Source organism: Schistocerca nitens, chromosome 3, assembly GCF_023898315.1.
Source record: "Schistocerca nitens isolate TAMUIC-IGC-003100 chromosome 3, iqSchNite1.1, whole genome shotgun sequence".
NCBI classification, from domain to species: Eukaryota; Metazoa; Arthropoda; class Insecta; order Orthoptera; family Acrididae; genus Schistocerca; species Schistocerca nitens.
This window is the reverse complement of record NC_064616.1, coordinates 321,249,263-321,261,170: the sequence shown is the minus strand read 5'-3', so window position 1 is coordinate 321,261,170 and position 11,908 is coordinate 321,249,263. Positions and strand designations below refer to the sequence as shown.

Genomic DNA, 11,908 nt, shown 5'->3' with positions numbered 1-11,908 from the left:
TAAATATGTGTGTGTGCAAGTTCCACAGCATGAATTCACTTATAGGTTAGTAGGAAGCGACTCTTTCTACACTTCAGTGATAGTCTGCTGTCCTATCCTTTCATTCCATGTATGTATATGTGCGTGATCAGATTTCGTTTATATTTTCGTAGTGTTCATACTTTGTAGTATATTTTCGTAGTTTGTGTTCAGACTTTGTAGTATATTTTCGTAGTTCTTGATCGGATTTCGCAGTATATTTTCGTAGTTGGTCTTCAGGTTTCGTAATATATTTTCGTAGTTTGTGTTTAGATTTCGTAGTATATTTTCGTAGTTCCTGTTTGTGATCAGATTTCGCAGTATATTTTCGTAGTTTGTGTTCAGATTTTATAGCGTGAGGCAACTCTTCTTCTTCTTGTTGTTGTAGCATACACACCCCAGATGCTGGCTGAGCTCAACCAGCAGCTGGTGGCCAAGAGAGAGAGCAGCAGCAACAGGCCATCCCGGGGCAGCCTCCTGCAATAAATGATTTTCTGTCACCGCTGGGTCATATAAGTACATATTCTTGTTTGAGAACGTTTCTATGTTTACACTACAGCTCATTACTTTCAATACGCCCTGGTATTTCAGATTTACAACACAAATCAAACGTTATTTCTCACAAAATATAATTATATTAACGTCCACATAAATAATACAATCACAATCATTATATTTTACTTTCATCAAAGTATCCTCCTTTGGATTTAATGACTGCCTCACAAACTCGAGACACGCGGTCAATCAGTTTTTGTAGGTGAAACTTCCTGGCAGATTAAAACTGTGTGCCGGACCGAGACTCGAACTCGGGACCTTTGCCTTTCGCGAACAAGTACTCTACCAACTGAGCTACCCAAGCACGACTCACGCCCCATCCTCACAGCTTTACTTCTGCCAGTATCTCGTCTCCTACCTTCCAAACTTTACAGAAGCTCTCCTGCGAACCTTGCGGAACTAGCACTCCTGAAAGAAAGGATATTGCGGAGACATGGCTTAGCCACAGCCTGGTGGATGTTTCCAGAATGAGATTTTCTCTCTGCAGCGGTGTGTGCGCTGATATGAAACTTCCTGGCAGATTAAAACTGTGTGCCGGACCGCAAGGTTCGCAGGAGAGCTTCTGTAAAGTTTGGAAGGTAGGAGACGAGATACTGGCAGAAGTAAAGCTGTGAGGACGGGGCGTGAGTCGTGCTTGGGTAGCTCGGTTGGTAGAGCACTTGCCCGCGAAAGGCAAAGGTCCCGAGTTCAAGTCTTGGTCCGGCTCACAGTTTTAATCTGCCAGGATGTTTCATAACAGCGCACACTCTGCTGCAGAGTGAAAATCTCATTCTGGAGTTTTTGTAGGTATTGTGAATCTATATGGTTCCACACATCCTTAACAATATTCCAGACACGTTCCTTGCTAGATATATTAACTTTCCTGATAAGTCTGTCCACTTCATCCCAGGCCACTTCAATGGGATTACAATCAGGGCTTTGGGATGGTCATACCTTGTCATTCAGTACTTTCTGTTTTTCCTTTGATACAATGTAGTTCATGCAGTATGCTGACCAATGTTTTGGGTCATTATCCTGTTGTAAGGTGAACCCTTTCCCTAATAAGCGCAAACCACTTCGTATTGCATGATGGTGGTACTTCTTCTGATCAATATGTCCTTCTATTTTCACAATATCGCCAACACTATCTCTGGCAAAAGCATCCCCAAACCATAATAGAACCTCCACCGTTTTAACTGTAGGTAGAACACACTGCTGGGCTACCTTTTCCCCTACAAATTGGCGATCAAATATTCTCCTTCTGGTTCCAAAAATCTCGAACTTCGATTCATCGATGAATAACACCTTTTTCTAATCTTCTGATGTCCAGTTAGTATGTTTTCCACCTTTTTCTAATCTTCTGATGTCCAGTTAGTATGTTTTCTAGCCCCTTCAAGTCTCTTCTGTTTATTTATGGGCCTTATAAGGGTTTTTCTTCCTGTGACACATCCATTCAAGGCGGCTTCAGTCAGCCTCCTTTTTACTGCTACAACAGATATTGTTGTCGCGTTCATTTCTACCAATTCTGCACGAATTTGGTGTGCTGTTTTGAATCTATTTCTCTTACTGGTAATTCTGATATATTTATCATCACTTTTAGTTGTTTTACTAGGTCGTCCTGGTCGTGGCATGTCCTTATTGCTACGGTTACCTGTTGTCTTCTAGAGATGGTGTATTGCAATCGCCCTATAGGCACACTACACTGTTTCACAATTTGGCGAATAGATAAACCTGCTTGGCAAAGTGCTACAATTGCAGCTCGTTTTTCTATGGATGTCTCCACTCGTGGAGCCATATTAGCGATGTCCACACTTCAATGTCATGAAGGAACTGACGTGCAGGAACCACATGTTATGTATCGTAGCAATGCTTGCCGTTCGCTGCGGACATCACATCACTACAGGGAACAACACAGGTGCACCAAAAAGTATCAGATAGGTACATAAAAGTTATGTACACAACACTGTTTGTTGGGTACTATTGTATCTCGATGAGCACGAACAAAAATCATGACATTTGTATAACTGTTGTACCATTACTTTGCTTCCTCAACCATGACCATGGTATTAGACTTTATCTACAGAGAACTAGATGTCATTTATTTTGTGTATTGAAATTAATGAGCGATAGTGTGCCTCCTCAGTATAGTTTTCCCCCCCTAAATCAGTCTGTTGCTTCTGTATAGATAGGAGATTGTGAGAAGCTTGATAAATGGATCCGTACCAGTTCTGACACTGTGATGCTGGAATGGTTGGAAGAGGTGGAGCGAGAGTTGCAGTCACATGATACCGAATCACCTGAGTGGGCGGAGGTGGCTGCCATTGCAGAGCTTGGGGATGTGATATCATCATGGAGGCAGGAAGATTTCGGTAATTTATTTACCCATCTTTATTATGTCTGTAGTACCTACAACCAGTGTTCTTTCTTTCTTTGCAGTGGCAGCCGAGTTTATAACAAGTGTACTAATTTTTCATATCCTTTCTCTATAGGTGGTGAGCCAACATGGCTGGGTATGCGAGCTTCCCCTCCACCATTCCCGCAGTATGCTATGATGTTGGTGCTGGGGCAGGTGAAGACGGTGTCGCCAAATTTCAGTCCTGTGCAGCATGCCTCGCCTGCCAGGATGAGGCTAATGGCTCCACAGCCACCTCAGCTACCACCATCCGAGATGTTCTCAGCCCCACTGCTGCTGGTGTCGCTGTGGCCCTGCTCTGGCCTCCAACATGCAGGAAAACAGGTCAGGTGTCACCCTCACCACTACTGCCTCACCTGCGCTGTCACTATGGTGACTGCAGATGGCAAATGGCTCACAGACATCCACCACTCTGGCCATGCTCTGCCCAGTCATTAGGACGATACCACCAACTGGGTCAGGGCTAGGAATTGCTGACATGCATTGTCCCCCCACACAGGAGCCATCTCCACACCCTAGATGCTCACACTGGGCAGATCGAGTGTCATTCCACCCGAGATATCTGCGGAAGAATGGAGCACCTCATTGGGTGTCATACTCCTCACTGCAGCCAGCGTCATTGATGGTCTGGATGTAGTATAGTCATAGTGATAGTTTTGGTGATCATGTGGCTAGTGTCAGTTCCCTCTCCCATTCTGTTATAGATAAACGCCAGGTTAGTAACACAATATCATAGCTAAACTATGAAATGATTGAGGGTTCATTTGAGGAGTGCATCTGGTTTTCTCGTATAGAGGACCGATTGGTTTTCTGAAAGCACGCTTTCCTGTTTTGGAAACTGAGCTCCTCAAAATCATTAATGATCCATGGTACCATGCCATAACGTGCTGAGTGGTGCTATGTTGTAAGCCCTCATATCTCCTTCCCCCCCCCCCCTGCAAACAAGACTCCAGTGTTGAGGAGACAAGCATTTTGTACATTGGGAGGGGGAGGGGGGGGGGGAATGGCATGGTATCGTAGGGCATCTCAATCCATAAGTTGTTTCATGATTCCACCTTCTTGAGTGCTATACCCGCCAAGTTTACCAAGATGGAAGTTAGTGTCTCAGGTAAAGCACTCAGCCAAGTACTACATATCAACATACATAGACATGTCTTTGATCCAATAAATGAGGGCGTCAGCTATATCAAGCTTCCTAAGGATACAGCTGATAAGAAGCCATCTACAAAAAAGACAACTATTGTTTTGCATAGTCAATCCTGGTTTGTGAAAGAAATTATAAGAAAGATCTGAAGTGTACATCTCAATATGGCAGAGATACTGACATTCGTCAATGCTATAACTTTGACAGTATCAAGTTCCCTAGTAAGATCCAGGCAATCCTGAATTTGAGGCACAGAATATCCGGGTATCAGTTCATATTTATAGCCTGAAGGACAACAAGAAAAATAAAAATGGTGAAGTTACAGAGAAAGTTGCCAGACCTCTTCATTTTTCTGAATTTGCCAGTCAGTATAAGAGGCTTGTAAACATGCTGATATTCTCCGATGGGGATAATAATAGTCACTACATCTGGATCAGGGATATGTCATGACTACTTTCATCCCAACTCAGTAAACAAGGACATAAACAGCACATTTGCCTAAGATGCCTCAATGCCTTTTCCACAAGTGACTTATTAGCAAAGCTTATTGTGGATTGCTCTACCAGGAAACCGATATGTGTTGCAATGTCAACTGAGGTAAAAACATCTTAATGATTAAGAATTCCCAACATCAAGAGCGTTGCTCTTTTGTAGTGTATGCTGACTTTGAGTGCCTCCTCCTCCTGTGACACGCAGTGAAGGCAGTTCTACAGCTTCACATTCACAGAAAAGCACATACCATATGTGGTAGCGTATCTGGCTGTTTGTTCATATGATTCGAGTCTTAGCCATCACAAATCACATGTCAGGGATAATCCTGCGATTTGGCTGCTGACTGAGCTCGAAAAACTTTCATGGAAGATTAATAGGTTTTTCAGCACCAACATTCCCATGACCAACTCGAAAGAGAATGATGGTTTGTACAAGAAGGCAGTTGCTGTCATTTCACTGGGCAGCCATTAGATTGGAAAGCGGAAACTCCTCATAGGGACCATTGCCATCTAACAGGGAAGTTCTGTGGTGCCACCCATAACATATGCAACCTGAAGTATAAATTACCACGATACATATCCGTCTTTTTGCACAATTTGAGTGGTTATGATGCTCACTTTCTTACTGAGCACTTGACTGATTTCGGTATTAAGAATGACAAGGTCAGTGTCGTGCCTGAGAGTGTTTAGGAATATATTTCATTCTCCAAATGAATGATGCCAAGAATTATGGTCTGCTTCCTGGACTCGTTACATTTTATGTAGGCACCACTCTAGGAACTTGTTGAAACTCTCCCTCAGGATGATATGCACATTACTCGAGGTGCATATTCCTATGACATAAAAGTTTCATCTTGTGACAGGTAGGGGTTTTTCCCATGTGGGTATCTGAATTGTATGGGAAAACTCAACAAACCAGACTGCCCCACAGAGCTGCATTCACCAGTAACCTTACATAAGATGCCATATCAGATGCAGAGTATGAGCATGCTGTGAATGTATGCCAGGAGTTTAACATTTACACTTTAGGAGAGTATGCGAAACTGTTTTTGGACACAGATGTGTGTTTACTTGCTGATATTTTTGAGAAATTCCAGACTATATGCACAACCACATATGGTCTAGACTCTGCCACTCATTACACAGCACCTGGGATGTCTTGGGAGCCTATTCCCAAGAAAACGAAAGTAGGCATCAAACTATTGACCGAAATTGACATGCTTCTTTTCCTTGAGTGAGGGATTTGTGGAGGACTTTGCCAATAAGTCCATGGTCACACCAAGGCAGATAGCCCATAGATGGACAAGAGGTTCAAGGTATCCCTTGATTTGAGCTGCATCATGTAGTTGGATGTGAATAACTTGTATGGGGATGTCATGGAACAATTGTTTCCAATTGGCGAATTTCAGTGGCTGTCTGAAAACGAATGCAAGGGATTAGGTGGAAATGTCCATAGTGCAGTGCCTGATTCTGGTGTACGGTTGGTTACCCTGTTAGATACCCTATTAGTTTGCGTGATGTGCACAGTGATTTGCCACTATGTCCAGAGCAACTAGTTCCATGAAAAGGCCCCATCCACAAACTGATGATAACGCTGGGGAATAAGCAGAGACACATCATGCATTACAGAAACCTCTAGCAGTGTCTCAGCTTAGGAATGGAGCTGGTAGAAATCGCCCACACTATCTACTTCAAGCAATCAACCTGGTTGGAGGAGTATATTGATTTAAATATCGAGAAAAGGGTTTCAACAAAGAATGATTTCGAAATAGATTTTCTTAAATTGATGAATAATGTGATTTTCGGCAAGACAATGAAGAATTTGAGAAAACACTGCATAATTCCTATTGCAACACAGTGGGATGGGCGTTATGGCGTAAGGAAGTGTATTACCAGACCAAATTTTAAGCAGGTCACTATCTTCAGTAAGAACTTTATTGCTGGGAGATGGTAAAGACCACAGTTCTTGAACCTGTGTATGTGAGGATGTGCATATTAGACCTGTCCAAACTCCACATGTACCAATTCCATTATGGGTTTGCAAAAATTAATGTCGCTGATCCAAAGTCACTTTATATGGATACAGATAGCATCAACTGTTGAGTGAAGGGCAGTGATCCACATAAAATAATGAAGTGCCATACCAACGCATTCGACAAATCTTCCTATGCAGTCGATGATTCTTATGGTACTGTTCCACAGAACAAGAAGGTTATAGGCCTAATGAAAGCCGAGGCAAATTGGTTGCTCATTCTTGAGTTTGTGGGTCTTAGATCCAAAATGTATGTATACAGCACGCTGGGAGGTGCCATCCAGAGGTAGGGAAAGGGTGTGCATCGTACAGCAGCAGTGGCCCTCACAACTGAAGATGATTTTCAATGTCTGCACAGCAGCGTTTGTGGTGCTCCACCACAGCCACAGAATATGGTGCAACAAACTAGTATCCAATTGTGAGGGCACAAGGTGTACACTATTTTGCAGTCTAAAATCGATCTATCCCCTCATTGTGATAAGCAGATCATTTGTGAGGACAGGACTGAAACTCGACTGTACTCACACTATTCACCTGATTAGAGTGATGTGAATGACAGAGAGTGAGAGTGAGTGTGAATAGTGTGCATATGTGGAATGGTGTGCCCTGTTCATCATAGTGACAATATTTTTTTAGTGTAAGTATATATGTATACCATGTGTGCTGCCATAGTCATGCACTTGTATATATACATACACAACACTTGTGCAGTGGTAATATAAATAGACCAAAAATTGTGTAAAATATATGCACATCACGTGTACCGGCATAGTTGTGCACTTGTAAAAATATATGCACACCATGTCTGCAGTGATAGTGTAAACAGACCAAAAATCGTATAAAACATAGTACACCATGTGTGCTGACATAATGCATAGTTGTAAATAGCCCTTTAAAATGCCTACACTTGTAAATAGTCCCTGCACATAATCTAAATAGAATAGTTTTTAAGTTTCACGTGCCACTAATCATCTGTTGAGTGGTACTTAAGTAAATAAATTAGTGAAATCAAAGTGAACTAGAAATTAGAATATAAATGAAAAACTTGGTTTAGTTTAGAGAGTTACATACTCGCAAACAGCGGGCAGAACAGCGGAACAGAAGAGACAATGACTGTGAAGTCAGCAAGTTCCACATAAGCGGGCGCTGTCGATTCAGCCGTCAGGGCATCGCCCGACCGGCTCACATGTTTCTCAGTTGTCGCATGTGAGCAAAGGCCCTCGCCTACATCCCAAGAGCCAATGACCGACGTTAAGAAGATTCTTCGAGAAGCTTTTCAACGTGACAGAAGAGGCAATGACCGGCTCACGTGTTTCTCAGTTGTCGCATGTGATCAAAGGCCCTCGCCTACATTCCAAGAGCCAATGACCGACGTTAAGAAGATTCTTCGAGGAGCTTCTCAATGTGACAGAAGAGGCAATGACCGTGAAGTCGTTCACCTCCAGTAAATTGAAGTGAATAAATACGCGAGACGCAGGGAGCCAGAAGGAGACGAAGACGGAGTCGGAGACGGGGACGGAGACGGGGACGGAGACGAGAGACGAAGGAAGAAAAGAAGAGTAGCAGTAGTTTTCAGTCAGTTTCGGTGCTGAAGACCGTCATGCAAGAAGAGTCTGCATCATGCACAGACGAACCAAGTCCGCTGCTGTAATGGAATAGCAAGCAGCAGCCGCGGCGCCAGAAGACAGAAGTTAAAAGGTATTTGAAGTCTGATTTTTACGTACCCGGGTGACTCGTGGGGACGGGAAGGAGACGGCCTCACCTCAGCAGTCACCTGTGAGCTGGGATGAAGACCTGACAGCCGAAGAATAGCAAGCGGGAGTCCGTGGTTTGAGTCCGGGACACTGGCCTTGCCCCGCCGCGCCGCTCCGCTGGTCGACGCACAACACACGCGGTCGCTTAGAGAAGAGAAACACTGGGACGCCACATCCAAGGTATCACCATCCGATGCACGACTTCGCTCGCAATAATTAAAAGGGCCACCTCGCGCTGCGCGTCTCCAGTCAACTGGGCGAGACGGCGACACGAGATACACACCGCTACGCGTAATCAGACGCCGCCGCCGCTGCCGCAGCAGAAGACTTCACAAACGACACAGCTGCCGCTCTCCGAACCAGAACATCCTGTAAGATACAGTTGTACAAATCTTCAATAAAAGTTATCTTATGTAAAAATGATGTTTCATTCGACCTCATACCCGAGCCAAGGAAGAACCCACCCTGCCCACATGTTGTTAAGAGAGAAAAGTTAATTTATTTAATATTTTCACCCTGACAGAATGCTTTAGAATGCTCATCCTGACAATTGACAGCAGCAAAAGAGAAAACCCAGTTACATTTAGTGACAGAAGTGTCACATTTAGTATCACAACTGTTACACATCCAAGTCTGATTAGTTTTTAGTGTTGATATATTTAACCCCCAAGTCCGTCGAAAAAAATTGTGAATATTTTCAGCCAATGCAACCTACTGAAAAAACTGTGAATATTTTTTGCCAGGGCTTGTGTGCCCCAAAAATCGCCGCACAACACCAGCAATGGGACTACAGTTAATCACACGGTGATGTAGAACTAGAGCATATGCCACAGAGCATTCTGGTAAAATTTCCAAAGGTTAAAATTTAGTTCATACATCTATTGGTCCTGATTTAATTATCTCATTCTGTTTTTAGCACTCTGTTATGATGATTAGAGTCAGCTCCACAAATTTTTGTGGGCTGAGTAGACATCCTTCCTCTGTAACACCCTCATAGCAAGAAGCATGGAACTTCACATACATGTCAAATGCTATACTCATTTTCGTCCCACTCTAGTAGTAAATTGTCATATAGATACAATTCCAAATTCAAAGAGACCCAGTTATTAGTTAACTTGCAACTATCAAATGTGGTGGAATCATTTGCTATATTTCCCTTCTATCAGTCTGAAATGCAAGTATGATGAAACTGTGTATCTCCAATTGAACAGATGTTTTAATAGCTTATGTCTGTATGGCTGCTGTCAGCAGCACTGGGTATTCGAAAAGCTCCCATGAATAGAATTTTAATGGCTGATATACAACAGCATTCAGAACTTTCAAAAGCTTGAAACACTTCTTGTCTGCTACATTGATGTGAGGCGTTTCCCGTATTGTTGTATTCATGGTGATCTCGTTCTCCTCTTGGGTTCCTTGAAAGTATGGAGTTGTTGTCTGTTGCACTCTGTACCAGAATAACTTCCTGTTATTATTAATTGCATGTCCTCAAAGTATTCCACAAGCAGTTTTACAGGTATTCATGCAATAAATCTCTTGTACTCTTCCACTGTCCTAGCCACTGGCTCGTCTGCGAACCATCCTGCATTTTGTAAATCTCTCAAAGCTGAGAGCGAGACAGAGACATATATTTTAAGGGTTGATGCTATGCCTGCATTATGTGTACAATCAGTCTGTCTCGTTAAGTTCACATCTCCTGAAGTAGGAATGCTAAAGCATTATGTGTAAGCTTTGACTCCAGTATGAGAGAACTATACTTTTTTTTCCTAAATACCCCATCTAAATACATGAAACTCTTGCATGGGAGGGTTAAAGCATCTTGGTGCTGGATGACAACCCTAATTTCATGAGTCTTGTTAAATGTGATTGGAGCATAAGGTTTATGTGAGAAGTATTTTTGGCATATAATTCACTCATCGATATTTTACTGAGATCGTTATAGTGAGCGACCTCATTGCAGGTCTCATGCCTACTGATGTAAGAAATTTGAAGTTCACCAATGTTATCACTTTGCATTTCTGCTGTGAGGCGCTGCACTGTGGGTTGTGTGCATTGGTTTTATACATTACACCCAGCCTGTCTTAGATGTAGTCACACAATAATGTTCTCACCACAGAAATCAACAAGTTGATTGCTGTGGTCCACAATATGCAGTTGCAGACAGTCCAATGTCTGAACTGTCACTGGAAACTATATAGCATTTATGAGAGTCTCGGAAATCTTATACACCAATCCAACTGAGGAGAAGATTCCGTAAATTGTATGAATCAGTCTGCTGTGAGATAGGAGCTTGTTGCAATGTTACACTTGACGGGGCTTGAACTGATGGGGAGTATATCCACAGTCTGATCAGATCTGTAAAATTTATAAGAACTCTTCTTCAAAACCCAGTACTTGTCCTACTGAATCTTTGTGGTTAAAGTCAACTGTTGCATTCACCACCCTTATTTCAGACAAAAGTGTATTGATGTTTGCACATAGCTCGATCCCTTTTCCAGACTGTCTTAAAACTTCCTTTAAATTGTCAATTCAATATGCATGAGGTTCTGTTTCCACAGTTTCTTTTCTACCATTAATTTCCAAATGCAGGTTATTATTAGCCTCTGTGATATATTGGATACAGTTTTATGTCTTCAGCCCAGTTACTGCAACACACCAATCTCCAGTGCTTAAATCAATCTGTGGTAAGTAATTCGCATGTCATACTTATTATCGTTCTTTTAAATGTAGAGTATATGACATTGCATCTGACCCCACCTGGCGAATCGGTGCTTAATGCACCTCCTTATATATCCTTCTTTGTAAACATCAGGAGGAACCTGATGCACAGTTCACCACATAGGTAAGTATTGAAGTCTTGGTAGTGCTGAAAATTATAGAACACTTGTCTTCTGCTGGTGAATTATCGCTGTAATTCTTCCAAGGGTTGCATGTCGCCAAATGAGTCAGAAGAGACATTAATTGTATTTTTTTAACATACGCCACCCAGTGGGTTCCAGGTCCTACAGAAACATCTAAATTCACAATTCCACATTCACTGGCTTTCCATGTAGTCTTCACTAATGTGTCCTGCACAAACACACAGCACAGAATCATGGGATATGGAATCTTTTTCTAACAAAGTTAAACAAATCAGTATTTGTAAGCGCTCTGTCTGGTAGGATGGCTAAGCCACTTTTTTATTTACGGAGAGACCTAGCCCTTTCTTGAATGGTTCCAGATACAGCCCTTTCCCAATAGCTGCTGCTTCCATCATGCAGTCATGTCTTCTTGGCCCTCTATTTGCTCCTGAGAGTTATGTGCATTTTTGACTGTCCTAGCAATAGCTACAGCCAGAGAACCAACTGCAGAGATACCTGTGAGGACTGGAATGAGGAAGGGAATAATTCAAACTGACGTCTTGAGTAATGGCAGAACTCTGGGTGCTTTAATCGCTCCTTTACGCTTCAGAGCACTTATTTTAGCTGCATACATGGCTTCCAGGATACTCCTTCTCCCTCTTCTTCTTTGTCATCATTTTCTTCT

General features: G+C 42.6%; 1 long non-coding RNA gene across 1 annotated transcript in view; it reads right to left on the bottom strand.

The window, feature by feature from the left end:
• Nucleotides 1-318: 318 nt before the first annotated feature.
• The window catches only part of LOC126249587 (uncharacterized), a 97,549-nt gene continuing 85,959 nt past the window's right edge, over nucleotides 319-11,908 (bottom strand). The window contains exon 5 of the long non-coding RNA XR_007545619.1: nucleotides 319-495. This is a non-coding gene — a long non-coding RNA (uncharacterized LOC126249587). The remainder of the gene's footprint in view (nucleotides 496-11,908) is intronic.